This window comes from Caretta caretta, chromosome 2 (assembly GCF_965140235.1).
Source record: "Caretta caretta isolate rCarCar2 chromosome 2, rCarCar1.hap1, whole genome shotgun sequence".
NCBI lineage: Eukaryota > Metazoa > Chordata > Testudines > Cheloniidae > Caretta > Caretta caretta.
The window spans coordinates 557,357-572,839 of record NC_134207.1 but is presented as its reverse complement, the minus strand read 5'-3'; the positions used below and the strand labels follow the sequence as shown (position 1 = coordinate 572,839).

General features: G+C 44.4%; 1 protein-coding gene across 38 annotated transcripts in view; it reads left to right on the top strand.

The window, feature by feature from the left end:
* SCRIB (scribble planar cell polarity protein) overlaps nt 1-15,483 on the top strand; it is a 248,262-nt gene that overhangs the window by 64,461 nt on the left and 168,318 nt on the right. The gene's annotated exons all lie outside the window — the stretch shown is intronic.

Genomic DNA, 15,483 nt, shown 5'->3' with positions numbered 1-15,483 from the left:
ACTGCTGACTCATATCCAGCTTCTCGTCCACTGTCACCCCTAGGTCCTTTTCCGCAGAACTGCTGCCTAGCCATTCGGTCCCTAGTCTGTAGCTGTGCATTGGGTTCTTCCGTCCTAAGTGCAGGACCCTGCACTTATCCTTATTGAACCTCATCAGATTTCTTTTGGCCCAATCCTCCAATTTGTCTAGGTCCTTCTGTATCCTATCCCTCCCCTCCAGCGTATCTACCACTCCTCCCAGTTTAGTATCATCCGCAAATTTGCTGAGAGTGCAATCCACACCATCCTCCAGATCATTTATGAAGATATTGAACAAAACCGGCCCCAGGACCGACCCTTGGGGCACTCCACTTGATACCGGCTGCCAACTAGACATGGAGCCATTGATCACTACCCGTTGAGCCCGACAATCTAGCCAGCTTTCTACCCACCTTATAGTGCATTCATCCAGCCCATACTTCCTTAACTTGCTGACAAGAATACTGTGGGAGACCGTGTCAAAAGCTTTGCTAAAGTCAAGAAACAATACATCCACTGCTTTCCCTTCATCCACAGAACCAGTAATCTCATCATAGAAGGCGATTAGATTAGTCAGGCATGACCTTCCCTTGGTGAATCCATGCTGGCTGTTCCTGATCACTTTCCTCTCATGCAAGTGCTTCAGGATTGATTCTTTGAGGACCTGCTCCATGATTTTTCCAGGGACTGAAGTGAGGCTGACTGGCCTGTAGTTCCCAGGATCCTCCTTCTTCCCTTTTTTAAAGATTGGCACTACATTAGCCTTTTTCCAGTCATCCGGGACTTCCCCGGTTCGCCACGAGTTTTCAAAGATAATGGCCAATGGCTCTGCAATCACAGCCGCCAGTTCCTTCAGCACTCTCGGATGCAACTCGTCCGGCCCCATGGACTTGTGCACGTCCAGCTTTTCTAAATAGTCCCTAACCACCTCTATCTCCACAGAGGGCTGGCCATCTCTTCCCCATTTTGTGATGCCCAGCGTAGCAGTCTGGGAGCTGACCTTGTTAGTGAAAACAGAGGCAAAAAAAGCATTGAGTACATTAGCTTTTTCCACATCCTCTGTCACTAGTTTGCCTCCCTCATTCAGTAAGGGGCCCACACATTCCTTGGCTTTCTTCTTGTTGCCAACATACCTGAAGAAACCCTTCTTGTTACTCTTGACATCTCTGGCTAGCTGCAGCTCCAGGTGCGATTTGGCCCTCCTGATAACATTCCTACATGCCCTAGCAATATTTTTATACTCTTCCCTGGTCATATGTCCAACCTTCCACTTCTTGTAAGCTTCTTTTTTATGTTTAAGATCCGCTAAGATTTCACCATTAAGCCAAGCTGGTCGCCTGCCATATTTACTATTCTTTCGACTCATCGGGATGGTTTGTCCCTGTAACCTCAACAGAGATTCCTTGAAATACAGCCAGCTCTCCTGGACTCCTTTCCCCTTCAAGTTAGTCCTCCAGGGGATCCTGGCCATCCGTTCCCTGAGGGAGTCGAAGTCTGCTTTCCTGAAGTCCAGGGTCCGTATCGTGCTGCTTACCTTTCTTCCCTGTGTCAGGATCCTGAACTCAACCAACTCATGGTCACTGCCTCCCAGATTCCCATCCACTTTTGCTTCCCCCACTAATTCTACCCGGTTTGTGAGCAGCAGGTCAAGAAAAGCGCCCCCCCTAGTTGGCTCCTCTAGCACTTGCGCCAGGAAATTGTCCCCTACGCTTTCCAAAAACTTCCTGGATTGTCTATGCACCGCTGTATTGCTCTCCCAGCAGATATCAGGAACTGAAGGGCAAGATATTGCTCTTCTAAGTGGTGAGGCTGCTCTGTTTCAGAGATGTCATCTCAGAAATAAAAAAGGTCCACAGAGCGTGTCTGGACTGAGAATGGCAGCTGGGTGCTCCACCGAAGTCTGTGTAACTGACTCAGGCTTCTTAATCTGGAGACCAAAATCCGAGGAGAAAGGGGTATGAGAGAGTGTTTGCTGTCAAGGCCAGGTGTGTGGGGGGCTCCTGGTCACCCATCTGGAACTGTCCCATAGCACTCTCCTCACTAAGGACAGAGCTGAGAACTAGCTGTGCGGCTGGGAGGAGCCTGGAAGCTTCCTTATTCCTAGAGGAGGCTTTCCCAATATCACAAGGTGAGCTAGAGAGAACATGCTGGGAATCTCCTGCTGTAGCTAAAGCTGCTAGACAATTTCCGTTCAAACTCTCTGTTCTCGCAGGCTCAGAGCTCCCTGACACATGCACCTGAGGGCCAAGATTCTCCACTTTCAGCCTCTGAGTGAAGGTGAATTGAAGCAAAATACCATCTGGTGTTTTTGAATCAGAAGAAGAGAAAAAGCCAATAATCATTCTCCCCTTTAAAAATAATCTTACCTGTCTTCCTGCAAGGATAGCTCAGAAATGTCACTCTGGATACAAATAATCCCCTCGTGCCAAAGTGCAAGCCCCATGTGGGCACCACAGTTATAAATTCCCCTCCTTGGACCAGACTTCCCATGCCCCCTTTGTCTGGATCCCTAGGGCGGAGTTGTACCTCTGGTGTCTGCCCAGTAGGACCTACAGGCCTGTGGAGGATGCGGCCCGTTTTGGAGAACTTGGGGATACAAATCTTCAGTCCACCTGAAAGGGGGGTTGGTTCATAGATATTTTTTTTTTTAAAGGCCTGAAAGTATAATACGGGACAGAGAATTTCACTCAGTTACTTCTGTATTGAGCCTAATGATTTGTGTTTGACTAAAGCAGCTTCCAGAGAAGCATCCAGTCTGGATTTGAAGGCTTCAAGAGATGAAGAATCCACCACTTCCCTTGGGAGTCTGTTGCAGTGGTTAATCTCTCTTGCTGTTGTGATACAGGAGGGCCAGGGAGCAGTGGTAGAGTGTTTGAGAGGAAATATATAAGACCAAGACTAATTAAGGCGTGCTTCCCTGTAGACTAGGGATGGTGGCTACAGGTTAATTGGAGCACCTGCAGTCAATTAAGGCCCTGTCAGGAACCTAATAAAACCCCCCTGCTTCAGGCAGACAAAGGAAGGAGAGAGGACTGGAGCTTGGAGGTGTGCTGTGAGACTTGAAAGATCAGAGAACCGAAATAAGGGAGACTCCCTCCCCCCAGTGTCTAAAGACCAAAGGCACGCAACCCAAGGGGGAAGAGGGTAAGAACCCACAGGGGTTGAGAGGGGCTGGGGCTCAAAGTAAGGAGCAAACCCAGATCCCTCCCCTGCTTCTCTTCTTTACCACCTTCCCGGGCCACTAGCTGGGCCCTCGACGCCCCAAGAGCAGGGGCAAGGGGTGGCATCTTAGCCCCCTGCCAAGAAAAGCACAGGACCCACCATACTAACATCGGCCATTTTCTCACACTGGTTTTAAAAAAAAAAAAGCCTAACTTCCAATCTGAATTTGTCTGCCTTCAGTGTCTAGCCATTTCAGCCCGGGTCTTGTTGTGTCTTCTTGTGCTAGCTTAAAGAGCCATTTAGTATCAGATATTTTCTCCCCATATAGGTATATGTAGACTGTAATCAAGTCATCTCTCACTCTTATTTTTGATAAGATAAACAGATTGAGCTCTTTACATCTCTCACTGTAAGGCATTGTCTCCAGTTCTCAGATAATTTTTGTGGCCTTTTCAATTTTTCAACATCCTCCTATAAATGTGGACACCAGAACTGGATGCAGTATTCCATCATTGGTCTTAACAATACCATCCATACAAAACAGAGGTAAAATCACCTTCCTACTCCCTGTGCTTTCTTTGTATACCCAAGGATCATATTAGCCTGTTTTGCCACAGTGTCTCACTGGGAGCTCATGTTCAGTGCTTGTCTACTATGACCCCTAAATCCTTTTCAGTCAGTACCTTGCATGATGAGTCCCCCAGTCCATAGGTCTGGAATTCACTCAGTGTTCCTAGGTGTATAACTTGGCATTTAGAATACTGCGTGCCGTTCTGGAGCCTGGGCTCAAGAAAGGTTAATTCAGACTCGAACGGGAGTGAGAAGGGCTGCTAGGATGCTCAGGGCAATGGAAAGCCTGTCTCACAAGAGTAGTCTGAGAGCTTGGCTTGTTTAGCCTAGCAAAGTAAAAGATGAGAGAGGATCTGATTGCTCTCTATAAATACAACAGGGGGCTAATAACCAGGGAGGGAGAAGAGCTACCTAAGCCAGAACATAATGTTGGTGCAACAACAAATGGGGATAAACTGGTTATGAATAAATTGAGGCTGGAAATTAGAAGAAGGTTCAGAGGAGTGAGATTCTGGAACAACCTCCCAAGAGGGAGTAGTGGGGCAAACACCCTAACAAGTTTGAAGATCGAGCTTGTTAACTCTATGTATGGGATGAAAGGAAGAGGGCAGGCAGTTTGGGTGAAAGGGACCATGAAATGATTGATTTCATGATTCAAGGGAAAGGAAGGAGTGAGAGCAGCAGAATAAGGACAATGGACTTCAAAAAAAAGAAAGAAAGAAGAAAAGACTTAAACTGAGAGAACTGGGAGGTAAGGTCTTGTGGGAAGAAAATTTAAGGGATAAAGGAGTTCAGAAGAGCTGGCAGTTTCTCAAAGAGACTATATTAAATGCACAACTGTCCACTATTCTGATCCAAAGGAAAGATAGAAAGAATAGTAAGAGGCCAATATGACTCCCTCAGGGGCTTTTTAATTATCTGAAAATCAAAAAGGAGTCCTACAAGAGTGGAAACATGAATGAATTGCTAAGGAGGAACACACAAGAATAGCACAAGCAGGTAGGGACAAAATCAGAAGTGCTAAGGCACAAAATGAGTTACACCAGCCAGGGACATAAAAGGCAATAAGAAGAGGTTCTTTAAATACATTAGGAGCAAGAGAAAGAAAAAGGGGGAGGGGAAGGAGAGCTAATAACTAGGGCTGTCAAGCGATTACAAAAATTATTGCGATTAATGGCACTGTTAAACAATAATAGAAAACCATTTATTTAAATATTTTTCAATGTTTTCTACATTTTCAAATATATTGATTTCAATCATAACACAGAATACAGAGTGTACAGTGCTCGCTTTATATTTATTTTTGATTACAAATATTTGCACTGTAAAAAACAAAAGAAATTGTATTTTTCAATTCACCTTATACAAGTACTGTAGTGCAATCTTTATCATGAAAGTTGAACTTACAAATGTAGAATTATGTACCAAAAAAAACCCCTGCATTCAAAAATAAAACAATGTAAAACTTTAGAGCCTATAAGTCCACTTAGTCCTATTTCTTGTTCAGCCAATTGCTCAGACAAACAAGTTGGTTTACATTTTCAGGAGATAATGCTGGCCACTTCTTGTTCACGATCTCACCTGAAAGTGAGAACAGCGCTTGCATGGCAGTATTGAAGCTGACTTTGCAAGATATTTACGTGCCAGATGCGCTAGAGTTTCATATGTCCCTTCATGCTTCAACCACCATTCCCGGGGACATGTATCCATGCTGATGATGGGTTCTGCTCGTTAACAATCCAAAGCAGTGCGGACGAACGGATGTTCATTTTCATTATCTGAGTCCGATGTCACCAGCAGAAGGTTGATTTTCTTTTTTGGTGGTTCAGGTTCTGTAGTTTCTGCATTGGAGTGTTGCTCTTTTACCTCCTCCATGCTCAGATTTTGGAACGCACTTCAGATACTTAAATCTTCGATGGAGAGCTGTAGCTATCTTTAGAAATCTCACATTGGTACCTTCTTTGCTTTTAGTTAAATCTACAGCGAAAGTGTTCTTAAAGTGAACAACATGTGCAGAGTCGTCCTCTGAGACTGCAATAACATGAAATATGTGGCAGAATGTGGGTAAAATAGAGCCGGAGACATACAATTCTCCCCCAAGGAGTTCAGTCAGAAATTTAATTAGCGCATTATTTTTTTTAATGAGTGTCATCAGCATGGAAGCACGTCCTCTGGAATGGTGGCCGAAGCATGAAGGGACATACGAATGTTTAGCATATCTGGCATGTAAATACCTTGCAGTGCTGGCTACAAAAGTGCCATGTAGATGCCTGTTTTCACTTTCTTATTTACAATGTCACCAGAAGTGGGCAGCATTAGTTCCCATAAATCCAAACAAACTTGTTTGTCTTAACAATTGGCTGAACAAGAAGTAGGACAGAGTGGACTTGTAGGCTCTAAAGTTTTGCATTGTTTTGTTTGCGTGCTATTGTGTAACAAAAAAAATCTACATTTGTAAGTTGCACTTTCACAACAGAGATTGCACTACAGTACTTGTATGAGGTGAACTGAAATACTATTTTTGTTTCATTTTTATAGTGCAAATATTTGTAATATAAAGTGAGCACTGTACACTTTTTGTATTCTGAGTTGTAATTGAAACCGATATATTTGAAAATGTAGAAAAACTTCTAAAAATATTTAATAAATTTCTATTGGTATTCTGTTGATTAACAATGCAATTTAAAACTGTGATTAATCACAATTAATTTTTTTGAGTTAATCGTGTGAGTTAACTGCGATTAATTGACAGCGCTCCTAATAATGGATGACATCAAGAAGGCCAAGATGTGTAATGTCCGTTTTGCTTCAGTCTTCACTAAGAAGGCTAATACCAGATACTCAACACAATTACTATTAACAAGGGGAAGAAATGCAAGCCAAACTAGGGAAAGAACAGGTTCGCTGAAGCAATCTCTGAACTGTCAGCAATTACCTTTGAGAACTCATGGAGGATAGGTGAGGTCTCAGGATAGCGTAGAAGGGCAAACATAGTACCTGTCTTTTAAAACGGGGAAGAAAGAGAACCCAGGGAGTTCTAGTCCAGTCAGCCTGACTGATACCTGGAAAGAAACTGGAACAAATTATTAAACATTCAGTTTGTAAGAACCTGGAGGATATTAGGGTTATGTAGAATAACCAGCATGGATTTGTCAAGAACAGATTATGCCAAACCAACCTCATATCCTTCTTTGACACTTCTTTGGCCTAGTGGATGTGGGGAGGCAGCAGACAGGATGTCTTGATTTCAGTAAGGCTTTTGACAGTCTCAAATTAGAGAAATTTGGTCTAGATTAAATTACTATAAGGTAGGTGTATAAGTGCTTGAAAGACGGCACTCAAATAATAGTTTTAAATGATTTGCTCTCACACTGGGAGGGTGTATCTAGGGGGCTCCTGCAAGGGTCAGTCCTGGGTCTGGTTCTATTTAATATTTTCATTAATGACTTGGATAATGGAGAGGAGAGTACGCTTATGAAATTTGCAGATTATACCAAGCTGGGAGGGGTTGCATGCCTTTTGGAGGACAGAATTAGAATTCAAAACAATCATGATAAATTAGAGAATTGTTCCGAATTCAACAAATGAAATTCAATAAAGATAATTGTAAAGCACTTCACTTTGGAAGGGAAAATCAAATGTCCAATTACAAAATGGAGAGTAATTGGCTAGGTGGCAGTACTGCTGAAGAGGATCTGAGAATTATAGTGGATCACAAATTGAATATTAGTCAACAATGTGGTGCAGTTGTGAAAAAGGCTACATTTTGGGTATATTAACAGGAGTGTCATACGTAAGATACAGGAGCTTATTGTTCTGCACTACTTGACACTGATGAGACCTTAGCTAAAGTATTGAGTCCAATTCTGGGTAAATACATTTTAGGCAAGATGTGAATCAGCTTAAAAAAAACTGGCCCTGTTTAGTCACGAGAAAAGAAGAGGGGGGGGGACCTAATACGTTTTCCAATATGTTAAGGACTGGTATAAAGAGGATGGTGATCAATAGTTCTCCACATCCACTGAAAGTAGGACAGGAAGTAATGGGCTTAATCTGCAGCAAAGTTAGATATTAGGAAAAACTTTTGCTATCACCATAGTTAAACTCTGGAATAGGCTTTCAGTGGAGGTTGAGGAATTGGAGGTATTTAGAACAGGTTCAACAAACACGTGTCAGTGCGGGTCTAGGTTTACTTGGTCCTCCCTCAGCAAAGAGGGCTGGACTTGATCTCTCAAGGTCCCTCCCAGCCCTACATTTCTATGATGGGGTTGCCTCTAAGTCAGAGGCGGGCAAACTTTTTGTCCTGAGGGCCATATCAGGTTTCCAAAATTGTATGGAGGGCCGCTTAGGGGAGGCTGTCTCCCCAAACAGCCAGGCGTGGCCTGGCCCCCGCCTCCGTCCCCCCGCTTCTTGCCCCCTGACGTCTCCGCTGGGACTCCTGCCTCCTCCACCACCTCCTCCCCCCGGACCCTCCCACCCCTGACTGCCCCCTGCTGCCCCATCCAACCCCCCCCTGTTCTCTGCCCTCTGACTGCCCCGGCCCCTATCCACGCCCCTACCCTCTGACTACCACCCCAAACTCCTCTGCCCCCTTACCACGCTGCCTGGAGCACCGGTGGCTGGCGGCGCTACAGCTGCGCCCCCCAGAGCACCCCCAGGTCAGGCTGCGGCTCTGCACCTGCGTTGCCCGGCTGCCCAGAGCCTTGCGCCGGCGGTGCAACGTGCTGAGGCTGTGGGGGAGGGGCCGGGGACTAGCCTCCTGGGCCAGGAGCTCAGGGGCCGGGCAGGAGAGTCCCATGGGCCGTAGTTTGCCCGCCTCTGTTCTAAGAGCAAAGGACTGAATTTGACACAGGAGGTCTTTATGCAGTAACTTTTATCAGCCAAACTCGTAAGCATATCAAATAATGAAATCAGGTTTGTTTGACAAGACCAGTTTTCCATAAAACCATGTCAGCTTCTATTAGTTCTATTCCTATCCTTTAATTCTTTATTGAATAAATCCCATATTAGCTTTGTTGCTCAGTATTGTTGTCGGGCTAACTGGCCTGTAATTACCTGTGTCATCTTGCTTGCCTTCTTTGAATATTGGCATGACATTTGCACTCTTCCAGTCTACTAGAATTTCCTCAATATTCCAAGATCTATTAAAAATTAACATCAGTGGGCCAGACCTCTCCTTAGCCAACTTTTTAAATACACTTGGGTGCAAGTTTTGCAGACCTGCTGATTTAAAATTGTTTATCCCTAGTAGATGCTGTTCAGCATTCTACTTAGTTACTAATGGACTGGAACATACTTTATCATCCTCATGTAATAAGAGTATATCATTCCTTCACTTCCCTCCCCCCACCCATCCCTGCAGGGGACTAGATCTAGTGCGGTGGGGGCAGCTCTGGTGGCTTCCAGTTTAGGCAGTGAATGGGGTAAGTATCTGCAGGAAACAAAGCTTTCTCAGGGTCTGGTCCCAGACTGGAAAAAAACCTTCCACGGAACTAAGGATTATTACAGATCTCCCCACCTTCTGCTCTGTGTCCCAGGTACACTCGGCCAGTTAGCTTTCTCTAACATAAACACAGTGCAACGTTTTTTTAAAACCCCAAACTGCAAAACACGCCACTGTATGCACAGTTCTACCCTGGGGGGAGAATGAGAGAGAACGAGCTACGCATGACCAATGTTATTCATGTCACTTGATGCACAAGTGGTAGGTGCTCAGATACTATGGTGTTGAGGGTAGTATAAGAATATGCAACAGGGGTGCAGCTGTCTTGCCGTAGCACTTCAGTATAGACACTACCTCTGCCTAGGGGAAGGATTCTCCTGTTGGAATAGGTAATCCACCTCCCCATGAGGTGGTTGCTAGCTTGATGGAAGAATTTGTGTTGTCTACACTGAGGGTTAGGTCGATATAGCTACATCTCTCAGGAGTGTGGATTTTTCACACACACAGAGATGTAGCTATGCCAATGTAAATTCCTAGTGTAGACCAGGCCTAAGAATCTGCATAGAATAGAACAGTGTCAAAATCTTGGAACTATGACGCTGGCCTGTGTCTCAGAACCAGGCACTGAAACAATCTCCTGCCCCAGCCATGGAGCACAGGACTTGCCATAGTGGATCAGACTCAGGATTCAAGATTCAACTAGTCCAGTCTCCCATCCCACCGAAGTCAGTACCAGGACTGTAGCCCTGAAATAGGAGGTTTTATCTCCCTTCCCAAACCTTTTTCATTACATCAGTGGATATTGTTACCATATACATGTCTAATTGCTCTTTGAATCTTATAAGTTCTTAGTCTGAGAGACATCCTGTAGCAGTGAGTTCCTCAGTTAAATTACATGTGGTGAGAGAGAATATTTTCTTTTTATAACTGAATTAGCTACCTTCCAATTTCATTGTATGTTCCTTTGTTGTTGTGAGGCAGGGAAATAGAAACTCCTCTACCTTCTCTAGGCCATTATTTTACATACTTTTATCATATCCACTGTGATTTGTCTCCTTTCTAAAATAAGCAATCCCATTTTTCTCATTCTCCTTTCATATAAAATGTTTTCCATACAGCTAATCGTGAGCTTGGGCAAGTCACTTCCCCAACTATTCCTCAGTTCATCAAAAAGAACCAGTGGAACAATTTATTAAGTGCTGTGGTAAATTCTCCATCACTTGAAGTCTTTCAATCAAGATTGAATGTTGTTCTAAAAGACACTCTCATTCAACTAAAGGTTACTGGGCTGGATGCAGGAGTCCCTGGGTTTGAGGTTCTCTGATGTGTGCTACACAGGAGGTCAGCCTATAGGAACATATTGCTCCTTTCTGGCCCTAAATTCTATGAATTTGTAAAGCAGGGAGTATGGTCCAGATCCACAAGGTATTTAGGTGCCCAACTCCCATTGATTTCAAGGGAAGTGAAGATCCTTAACTTCCTTTGAGAATCTGGACCTGTAATGCCATCCTGACAAGTCCCCTTGCAGGAAAAGTTGACTTGTTGTCTGGGAGGCTCATGGGGGTCAAGGAAAAGCCAAAAAATTAGTAGAAACTCCTGGAAATAGGGGTTGTTGTCCCACTTCCCCTGCTAAGGAAGGGCGAAAGCACTGCAGTCTGGGTCCAATCCCTGATTTGTTGCCACTTTGAGAGGTCGGATGTTCCCCTTTCAGGCTGGAGAAGCTCATTCACGAATGACTGTCCTATCAGCCATCACAGCTGCCCAGTTCACCTTCCTGCAGTTTTCCTCTAGATTCCTGTCAAGAGCAGACTTTACCAGCATGTGGGTCTACCCAAGTGGCACAACTAGGAGATCTGAGAATCCTAATGCAGGAAGCACTAGCTTCTCTCATCCATATTTCTTGAACTTGCCATGTAACTGAGAGGCCTAGACTTGTCTCCCATACAGAGCTGGACACTTGCTATAGTCTGGTGAGCCTGCCCCCTCTCACTGTGTCATCTGAGCATCCTTCCTTGTGGGGCAGACTCAGCTTGCAGGCATCATGAGCTTGGCGTCCTCTCTAATTAGCACTGTTCCCTGCTACCCTTGCTGCTCAAAGTGACCCTGAGAACCGCTCTGATATTTCCATCCAGGTGGAACTCAGACTTTTTCCTCCTCCTGCTTTGCCCCCATACCCCTGCACTGAATTCCAAAGGGCTCTAACAAACAGCTGGGGGCAGGGAGCTCCCACTTGTTCCTTAGGGAGATTATAAACAAGACCTCAGAATATGGAAAACCGGCAGATCATGATGATCGGGATTTCTCAAGCCTACAGGTTAGCATATAACAATAGGTCCACAGTGCTGTCATGAGCAGGAGCAACAGAGCCCAGGAGCTTAGGCACCTGGGGGCTTTTAGTAACATAAGGATTGCACTGAGTTTAGAACAGAATAGTTTTGTACCACAACTAAATTTATTTACACTCAAATGTACACAACAGCTATAATTTATTATCTTTTAACTCTAGCCCTTCCCCAATAAAAGAAAAGTTGTCCCTACCCCTGGAGCGGCTTTGAGGAGATCTGCAGGGATGCCCCAGGGCACCTAGCAGTATTGAACCCAGATCCTGGCCTTATTAGATGCTGCTCTCCATTACTGGCTCGTGCAGGCTGCTGTGCTGCTCTCCCTCCCCTTAGTGCCAGTTTGAGGGAGGAAGATCAGCTGGCTCTTCCCTTTCCTGCTCACCAGCCCTTTATTATGAATGTTTGTTCCCTACAAACCAAGAACAAGAGTGATAACGCAACACAACCTCTAAAAGGAATAAAGAATATAGTGTATGGCTGCACAGCAGGTGGGAGGTGTGATTCAAAGTGTGGGTAGACATACATATGGGGGCTGTTATTTGAGCTACTGCAGTGGCTCTCAGCTCTTCCAGACTACTGGAGTCTGATTTGTCTCGTGTACCCTCAAGTTTCACCTCACTTAAAGACGACTTGCTCACGAAAGTGTCACAGCACACTATTACTGAAAAAATGCGTACTTTCTTATTTTTACCATATCATTATAAAATAAATCAATTGGAATATAAATATTGTACTTACATTTCAGTGTATAGTACATAGAGCAATACAATCAAGTCACAATGAAATTTTAGTGCTTTTTATGCAGCCTGTTGTAAAACTATCTATGAGGCAAATATCTATGAGTTGTTATACCCCCTGGAAGACCTCTGAGTATCCCTGGTTGAGAACCAGTGAGCTAAAATAGTGTGGCCATGGTGGCACAGACGTTGCCTCAGGCCAGATCCCGAAGTATATACCTGGCTATTCAAGTGGGAATGTTCTGTGAAAACATCTGTTCAGTGTGCAACAGCAGTCAAAAAAGCTAAGAGAATGTTAGGAACCATTAGGAAGGGATAGATAAAACAGAAAATATCGTAATGCCACTATATCAATCAATGGTACACCCACACCTTGAATACTGCGTCCTGTTCTGGTTGCCCCATTTCAAAAAAGTTAGAATTGGAAAAAGTACAGCAAAGGGCAAGTACAGAGAAGGGCAACAAAAATGATTAGGGGTATGGAACAGCCTCCATAGGAAGGGAGATTAAAAAGATTGGGACTGTTGGAAAAGAGAGGCCTAAGGGTGGAAATGCTAGAAGTCTATAAAATCTAAAACTTGCAGAGAAAGTGAATAGGGACTTGTCATTTATCCCTTCACATAACACAAGAACTAGGGGTCACCCAATTTAATAAGTAGCAGGTTTAAAACAAACAGAAGGAAGTGTTTCTTCACACATCACACAGTCAACCTGTGGAACTCATTGTCATGGGATGTTGTGAAGGTCCAAAGTATAACTGGGTTCCCAAAAGAATTAGCTAAATTCATGGAGGATAGGTTTATCAATGGCTATTAGCCAGGATGGTCAGGGACACAACCCTATGCTCTGGATGTTCCTCAACCTCCGAATGCAAGAAGCTGGGGAGGGGGAATGGATCACTTGATAATTGCCTTGCTCTGTTCATTCCCCCTGAAACATCTGGCACTGGCCACTGTCAGAGACAGGATACTGGGCTAGATGGACCATTGGTCTGACCCAATAGGGCTGTTCTTATGGTTAGAGTTGGAAATTCACCACATCCCATCTCTGGGGCCAGGGTAGGATCATTCACTCCTGTTTAGCTTTTTGATTGTTTGCTTTAGTCTAGTTCAAAACAGCCCAAGCGATAAGCTCCCACCTCTCCACTGATCACACACTTCGGGTATTTCCAGCCTGTCGTCATGTCCCCTTTAGTTTTTGCTTAGCGAAGCCAGACATATTTAGCTCTTCTAATCTCTCCTGGTGAGTCAATCTTTCTGGCTCCTGAGCTGCTTCTCTGAGCACCCTCCACTCCTTCAGTATCTCAGCTGGTATCCAGAGCTGAATGGGGTATCCAGGTGAGGCCTCCCCAGAGCAGATGGAGAAGGACTCTCCCCTCCCTGTCCCAGGCAGGAGATGTGGGATTGAGGGACCTGAAGCTGAGCACAGAGCTGGAGAGAGAAGAGACTGGCCCCTTCCTGCTCACACAATCCCATTGGGCTTTTCTAGCTGCTCTACCCCACTGCAAACTCTGGTCTAACTCACTGCTACCGCCCCATCTTGGTCCAAGGTCCATTCGGAATCTGGGGTTTGCTTTCTCCCTCCTGGGATGTATGTGCTGTCTGTATCCAGGTTGAATCTCACTCGGTTATTTCCTGCCATGATCTCTAGCGCCTCTCGGCCCTGTGTTGCTTTCACTTACTGTAGAATTAGTTGCAGGGGAGGGAGGGTTTTTCCCCCTACTTAGAGTATTAATGGCAATGGCTTAAGACTTACAGAATTTAAGGCCAGAGGGCCCATTGGAACATCTAGTATAACCATCTGTATATCACAGGCCACTGAATTTCACCCAGTTACCCCTTTATCGAGCCCTGTGACTTGTGTTTGACTGAAGCATCTGTTCCAGAAAGTCATCCAGGATTGGGACACAGGAAGAGACAGAGAATCCACCATGTCCTTCCATAGTTTATTCTAGTAATTAATCACACTAACTTTTAAACATTTGTGCCTAATGTCTAAGTTGAATTTGTCTGACTTCAGCATCTGGTCATTGGTTGATTTTCTACCTTTCTCTGCTCAATTAAAGTGCCCTTTAGTATGATATTTTCTCCCCATGATGGTACGTATACATGGTAATCAACCCTTGCTCTCAGTCACTTTTGTAAACGGATTGAGCTCTGTAAGTCTCCATGTCAGGCATTTTCTCCAGCTCTTGAATCATTGTTGTGGCTTTATTCCGCACCCTCTTAAATTTTTTTTAAACATTTTTTTCAAACATGGATACCAGAATTGTACCAAGTATTCCCGTATCGGTCTCACCAGAGCCATACAGAGGGTAGAATCATCTCCCTACTCTCTAGTCCCTGTTTATACATCCAAGGATCACATTAGCCCTTTTTACTCCAGCATCCCACTGGGGGCTCATGTTCTGTTGCTTGTCTGCTATGGCTCCATAGTCCTTTTTAGTCACTGCTTTCTAGGATGTAATTCCCTACTCTATAGGTATGGCCTGCATTCCTGGTTTATACTGTCTAACTTTGCATTTGTTGGCTATATTAAAAAACATTTTGTTTGAGTGGACCCAGGTTACCAAGGCAGCCAGATCAGTTTGTATCGCTGCTCTGTCCTCATAGATTAGCAGAATTTAAGGCCAGAAGGGACTATTAGATCATGTAGTCTAATCTATATATCACAAGGCCTTAAAGTTCACTCTGTTATCACTATATGGAGCCCAATAACTTGTGTTTAGCCAAAGCATTATTTGCCACTTCTCTAACCTTTGACTCATCCACCTATTATAGCAGTAGTGAGTTTATATTTACTTGCATATCATTGATAAACATGCTGAATAATTTTAGACCAAGTATTGATCCCTGGGGAACACCACTAGAAACACCCCCATTTGATAATTCCCCATTGATCTATCAGCCGGTTTTTAATCCATTTGAGCGGTGCTCTTGAGATTAGTATAGCAAGACACCATGGCCAGAGGCTGCACAGGGTTCATTCCTGTTAGAACCAGAATGGGAGCAGAAATACAGGAAAGCAAGAAGGGCAGAGGAAACAGAGAGAGAGCAGAGACAGAGACCCCATTTGCCTAGTGACTTACTGGACTGTAAACCTTCCGTGACTGATCAGGCAGCTTTCCAGAGGCCATGTCTCTCAAAGCACCATGGAACTTAAAAATATGGTAGCTGCAAAGTAACTTCAGTTCATAAAGTCGAGTTCTGCA